We start from the raw sequence: 7,685 nt of genomic DNA on the forward strand, positions 1-7,685 counted from the left end.
AGTTTCTTTATTCTTTCAACCACCAGTCTAACCAGACTATTCATTTTGGCACTCCACTGCTATATATACCACTCTCCAATAGATGGGAGCTAGAGTGTCACAGTATCTCCATCCCTAATCAAGGAAGTGCAATGTTTGTGGACAAGTTGCCACACTAAAAACTGCCCATATATTGAAGGCCTATTCACAGTCACTTTCTATGATATGAAGTAATGTGACTTTTCAGTGAACTTTGGTGAGCTGAATTAGTCCTGTGAATGCTTTGGAACTTGTTGCAGCATCTGCTCACTGCATCTTGAAAAGTCTCATGAAAAGTGAGTTAGACTAGGTTGTGGGGAATTGTGATCTAGATGCATGTTGGAGCATTCACTTGAATCTGCCAAGAAAGTTAACTTGGCTTGACTTCATTGTGTAAGAAATTGTTGTTTGAATGAGCCCCCAGACAAGACCACCAGATGTTCAGGACATTCATAGTTTGGGGCAATTTGCACTTTCATGACAGAGGCTCTATTCTTTAGTCTAGGGAATAGCTCTTCCTGGTTTGTCCATAGGGTAAACCCAACCTTATTGTATTTCTCATTCAGCTAAAGTTAGAACTGAGCGCTGTACTAATTAGTAGAGTAGTCAGTGCAGAGTAACATTACACTATTGCTTTCTGTACCTTTCTGGACATAGTGCTTCTCAAATAAAACTGCACTTACGATTCCTGTAACAGCATCAGGATGACTCATGTTCAGAGTGTAATCCTCAAACTGATTCCCCATTTTGCCTTTATGCAGCACCAAATGCTTTCTCATTTTGTATGTATGCAGATAGATGTAGAAATGCATGCATGTACACTAGTATCACAGTGTATTCACCCTCCCCCTCTAGAAATATGAGATCTGAAACCTGAAGAAAATATCTCTCACTGCCATTTTATAAGGCATCTTCAGCCTCTCTCCAAATGACAAAACAGGGGCAAGGATTTACCAGGAATGGGTATCAGAAAATAGGACAGTAAATAGAAACCAGTAGTGAAATTGCTGAGTTTTATAATTCCTGGTCTGGAAATACACATCTCAGCACATAATATAATACGAAGCAAGCATTATGCCCATATGTGAGGCAAGCATTATGACCCCAAGAGTTCTTTCCTGGCTTGGAAAATGTGGGCCAGAGAGTATGTTAGCTTCTTCCTCCCTGCTGCATTTCACAGAGCTCCTGACACCTGGCTTGCAGCCAAAGCAGAGTGTCAATCAATACTAGAGTGGGAAGGTGCTCTCTCTCCCTTGCTCCCAGTGGAGGCTGGAGGTTCCGATGTCAGCGGGGCAGTGAATCCGCTCTGGGTTTTAGTCTGAACTTTCAAGGAGCAGACCAAGGTTCTGAGCACCCTGGACAGCTCCTTGAAAGTTTTGACTAAAAACCAGAGCAGATTCACTGCCCCACTGACATTAGAGCAGCCTTTCCCAACCGGTGTACCTCCAGATGTTGTTGGACCACAACTCCCATCTTCCTGACCATTGGCAATGCTGGCTGAGGCCGATGGGAGTTGTGGTCCAACAACAACTGGAGGCACACTGGTTGGGAAAGGCTGCATTAGAGACACCAATCTCCACTGCTCCCTCCCTCTGTTCTTCCCTTCCTCACCCAGTGCTGCCACTGGAGCAACAGCAAGCAAAGTAAGGCAGGTGGGTGGGGATCTGGAGGCTCACTGAGGCTGGGGATAGGACTGGGCCCTGCTGTGCTCCTGATAACATCCAATTAGGCTTGTAATTGGATTCGGGATAAATCAAGCAATTTACATGTTTGGGGAGAAAGGGCTCCATTTTCCTAGTCTAACTGCAAGCCTAACTTGGATATGGGGGTTCGCCCCATCACTGATAGCAATAATTGGAGCATATGGGTTTCCATTGGGAGAAGAAATGACTATTAATACAGTTTAAGTCTTGAATGTAGTCTTGAACATTCTGAAAAACGGGTCATCAACTTTTTAGGGCTGGTGGATACATTTGCAAACTGGAGAAACTGCTGTGGGTGCCATGTACACACCTCAACTACATATGAGTGCACACACCACAAATTATATCTGCAGTCACTCTTCCCTCCCCCCTGCCATCATGGAGGCTTGAAAAAAGCCTCGATTGGCTACTACAGAAGGTTTTTCCCAAACCAATTTCAGGGGGGAAGGGGGATGAACCAGTAAAAGCATCTGTGGTGCATGTGCACTCCTGAGTGCTGCACTGGCAACCTCATGCCATAAAATAAGATCCTGGTTGGGCTTACCATGGAACAGTTGCTGTTGCGCAAGGCAATAGATTTCAAAGAGGACACCATTTCCCTGCCCCCGATCTCCTTCTGTAAAAAATGAACTTCACTCCAGGCAGAGTAGGGAAGTGTTTACTTTTGCTCCTCATCACCTTTCTTTGGAATGCACTAGCAGTGTCTGCTGTCTGAAAGGACAGTCATCTAAATGGGTCATTGGCCTGTCAAGGTGGGCTACTTCCTGGCCTTAAAGATGGCTGCAGTTGTCTTAACGGGTGCAATTCAGAGAGATTCCATTTCTGCATTGTAACGACAGAAGTAACACTTGCTGAATGTCTCCATACCACATCCAAGGGTTCTTGAGATCAGGAGTTGCCAGTTTTAGGTCTGATCCAGTCTTACTGCTATTTATACTCTTCCTTTTTCCTGAATGTTAACCTGTTTTCTTAAACAACAGTATACAAAATCCTCTCTCTTCAGCATTCATACTGACCAAGATCAGTCTTTCTATCCTTGTATTTTGACTTTTCCTTCCCCCAAAACTCAAAGGTTGATTTTTCCAAATGATTTTTTCCTCATCCTCCCTTCTCTGTCCCTTTCCCTTCTGTCAGCTTGAAATTGCTATGAATGAATGGCTGGTGGTCATAGGATTCTATCACCATGGAGACAGATGGCAGCTGTAAGATGTAAGAACCAGGATCACAGGAGGGCGGCTGCATAACCAGCAAGTTATTTATAGGCTGCTGTTTGTGAATTTATGGAATTGTGCCTGTATTTGAGCATTGTGTTTCATTTTCACCATGTCTCAGGTGGGATAGGGTGTGGGATTATTCTTTTAGAAGAGTGCATTATACAAATCCCTCTAGTCTTTGAATTAATGCAGAGGAGGAAGAGTTCCCAGTAGCCTATCTCTGATCAAGCTGAGATAAGCCAGGTTTGAAATTCATGTTAATGTTTTCATCTCAAGATGCTCCCACAAACCTACTCAGACTGCTCAAAACTCAGGTCAGTCCACAACTTAGAATATCTGCTACTCACGGCCACTCCATGAACACATGACAGAGAAGCCATGCTGCAACCTGCTCTGTGATGTTTCTGAAGCAGAGAGGTTTATTTTCATTTTTTCCTTGCAAATAGGAAGCAGGAGGTAGAGTCTGTAATGGTGCAAATCTGTTGGCAGCACAAGGCGAGATATGGGATCACCCATCAAAGGGTTGCACTATTAATATTTGTGTCATCTTCCTCCAAAGGTGCATATAATATATTCTGCCTGACCTTAAACATTTTGCTATCCCTCAGGTAAAATATGGGATAACAAAATGTTTAAGGTCGGGCTGAATATATTATATTCACCTTTGGAGGAAGGTGACAAAAATATTTATCTAAAGTGCAGCCCTTTGATGGGTGATCCCATATCTCACCTTGTGCTGCCAACAGATTTGCACCATTACAGACTCTACCTCCTGCTTCATATTTGCATGGAAAAAATGAAATTAAACCTCTCTGCTTCAGAAACATCACAGAGCAGGTTGCAGCCGGTGTGGTGTAGTGGTTTGAGTGTTGGACTACGACCTGGGAGAACAGAGTTCAAATCCCCACACAGCCCTGAAGGTCACTGGGTGACCTTGGGCCAGTCACTGCCTCTCAGCCTCAAAGGAAGGCAATGGTAAACCACCTCTGAATACCACTTACCACGAAAACCCTATTCATAGGGTAGCCATAAGTCAGAATTGACTTGGAGGCAGTCCATTTCCATTTTCAGGTAAACTATGAATAATGTGATCCAGCAGACATAAAGTTGAATCTGGATCTGGAAGACTTATGAGTATCCATAAGCATTCTCCAGCAAGGCACAGAGGTGCTTCAGGGAGACTGTTTACACTGGGAAAATGGTAGATGAGGGTGAGTGGGAATGAGTTAATCTCTGCTTCCCCAGTGCTGTAGTCTTGATCCCACCACCCTCCATGGCTGTTTTAATAATAATAAAAAAGAGAAGCAGAAGATCTCATAATAGATCTACAATATCTTTTGTCTGGCATTTAGAAGTACCCAAAAGTTTTGACACACCAGGTATTATTCTTTGATTTATATCCTGCCGTTCCTCCCAGCAGTAGCCCAGGGCTGTGTGCCAATGCATTCATAAGATTGATTTGGACCTGGAAGATGTGTATTCAATTCCTATCTTAATAACCACCAAACAGGAGTAGAAACCTAATACACAATACCTTACAGTTGATAGGATATCTTATCAACATTTTTCTATCCATAAACGTTTTTATAGTGCGAGCCTATGCCTGACTACAAGGAAATAAGTCTTATTCAGTTCAATGGGACTTTCTTCTAGGTATGCGTTATATAAATTAAGGGCCCATCTATTTATTTTGAGATTGTAGGAGCCATCCTAACTCCCAGCCAGGGAGCTGAAAGAAGCTGTGAAGCCCAAGTCCTGTCATTTGCACTGACTGGGGAAAAAGATGGGCAGCAATTTTTTTCTTAACTTTTACTTTGTCTGTTCCATGCTGGCACAGCAGCAAGGTCCAGACTGGGTTCCTCTTTGACTGCTGGACCAGTTTAGGATACAGTGGATCCTTGGCTGGTCCTGCCTTGTCCCAATTCCCTCAACGGAGGGAAACATGCAGGGGTGCAGTTGTCCAGAGATGTGGGGGCTCATAGGGACCTGGGACAGCCAGGTCACTATGTATGAGCCAAAGCCAATCAGCATGAAAAGGGAGCTTGTCCTTTCATGCTGATTGCAGCAAATCAGAATGTAAGGAGATGAGCCAGCAACTCAGAATATTCTTCTCAATAGCTAACACACAGCCTCCCTTTTCATGCTGATTGGCTCGCGAGACAACAGGGAGAGCAAGGGAGATGAGGGAACGTGGAAAAGGGGGTGTGGCATGACTATCATGAAGGGACTCTGCACTTCTGAATTTGCCACTACGCTACTGGAAACATCTGCTGTGTCCTAACTTGTTTCTGCAGAATAGATCAGGGGTTAGGATTGCTCTGCCCAATAGGAAATGAGAAACAATATAAATATGACCTTTTTCAAAAAAAGAAGAATGTGGTACCTTTTCTTTATTAAATTGTCAATTAACAATAATCATTTTGTTAAACAAACTATGCTCTGCACAATAGATAAAGAAGATGATAGACTGCTGTGATGGATTGTTTTCCTGACCAACAGATTCCCTTTTTGTATAAAAATTCTGTCTTCTAACATGCTTCCAATTTTGCACCCTCCAAATGTTTTTGACTCCTTTCAGCCCAGCTCTGTGAAAAATAAAGAGAATACATTTGATTTATGTTCCCAAAGCCCACTGGACACAGAACTTAACCAAAATCTTGTGAAATATCCTTAGGGCACAAGGGAAATGACCACATAGTTTTAAACACTCAGGGAAGATTCCACTGAGAATTTTTTTTAAAACCCAAGGTAATAAAATATCAAAGTATGAAGAATTTTATTAGGTGAAAAAGGGAAGGCAGCAGCCACAAATACACACAGAGACTTGCTGATCAAACCAGTAATGTAAATTTAATCTAATCAGTTGCATCATGTTATTGCTTGGGCAGAGTCTGTACTCACAGGTGTAGTTTTTAAAAATATCAGTATCTCAAGAAAGGCACCTATATTGAAGTTATGACAATATGTTGCAAGTGTATTTATATTTAACAAATTAATAGGTTACAAAACATATGATTAATCAAATAAAGTTATTTAATTGACCAACAGCCTTAATACTGTTATGTATAGAATAACACTGAGGTTTTGTTTCTTTTGTTTTTTACAAAAAGGATATTACCCAAATCTTTTTGGCTACGTCACCCTCTCTCTATTGTAAAGTGGACCTTGGAAAAGGCACTTGTGTGAGAACTAAATACATCCATTCCTTGCACCCAACTCTTCTGTTTTCTACTTCATATATTAGTGGAGCAGTGTGGGATTAGAAGCACAAAAATGGCATCCCTGCAGCAGCGAAGACAGGTTATGAATCAGCAGGAGTTGGTGTAGTGGGGTAGAGATGTGGAGCTACCCTCCTGACACCAGTATCACTACAGCTTACCTGGACAGGGTTGGTGTGGAGTGGGATGTTGATGACATTGTGGCTGCATGGACACACGAGCAGAGCCAATCAGGCACTCCTACCAGTGCATCAATGCAGCCCAACTTCACCACTGGTCTGTCCCACCCAATCCCTATCCAGGAAAGCTGGAGCAATGCCAGTGTCAGCAGGGCACTTCTATGGCTCTGCCTCATCATACTGGCTGCTACTGGTATGAACCAACCTTTAATCTGTACACATCTACACCATCTCCATGGCCTGGTAAGTTTCTTTGTCTATTTTTTGTCCCACTTCCTTTGTTTCTGCTGCTAGGTCTTCCCTCCCCAGTTCACTCTTGTTAGGCAGACATTAGCTGTGGTACAGCATCAGCAGAGGAATTGAGTGTGTGTGATTTACCTGTAAAGGAGTAGGCTTTTTACCCTGTTTTAAATCGCTGAGACTTCAGACTTGGTTAAAAACAAGAAACCCCACTTTTAAAATATACATAGCTGATAGAAGAACTACACTGCCTTTCCTAACTAAGTTGGAGATGCAATGGCCAGGCTTGGACATTGCTCCCATGCTACAGGAGAGACAAAGGCAAGATGTCTCCTTTCCCTTCTGTGGTTGGAAAAGAAGCAGGAAGAGTTTAGAAGGAGTGGTCAGCTTCCCTGAGACTATCAGACTGTGAGCACACTATTCGCCTACAGCAAAGCGTTTATATTAGCCACACCTGGAGGGGCAATGGGTTGATCTGCCAATCAGCTGTGGAATCTCTTTGAAGCTGATATTTTTTTAAAAAATGCACTTGAGCCGATTCCACCAGGTTTTACAGTGAAAAGGGGTGGGGTTTGACCAGCGTTGTGTGCCCCTATTTTCAGAAGAGAGAGATGAAGACGCATTGGAACCTGCAGAACAATGAGTGTGTTTCTACCCTCTGTCTCTACCCTCAGTTTACAAAAGAAGGAAGACAGATAAATGAACACAGGTCAGATGGATAGTGTAGCCACCATGGAGAACTATCTTTATGTTTCCCCTCTGGCATGCAGACTTCAAACTCCAAATTTCAGTTGCAATCTTCCACACTTCCAACAACTCTCTGATCATTTCATATTCTCTGTTACCCTATTCAAGTGCAAGTGCCACTGCTTATGCAGTCAAAACAACAACACCCACCCACAAAAGGGAGGCAACCTCAAAGTTTGCAGAAATACTAAAAAAGGGAGGGGAGGAACCCTGTTTTTTTGCTACTTGTTTTCCATGAACTATCTATGTTTGTCAATATAAAGGATTTCCTTGGATGAAATGACAAGAGTAACGCTATACAAATACTGAAATGAGCACCAGTAGCATCATTATATGCAAACAATACTTAGGGGGTGAGGCTATACA

The sequence above is a fragment of the Rhineura floridana genome, chromosome 6 (genome assembly GCF_030035675.1).
Source record: "Rhineura floridana isolate rRhiFlo1 chromosome 6, rRhiFlo1.hap2, whole genome shotgun sequence".
NCBI classification, from domain to species: Eukaryota; Metazoa; Chordata; class Lepidosauria; order Squamata; family Rhineuridae; genus Rhineura; species Rhineura floridana.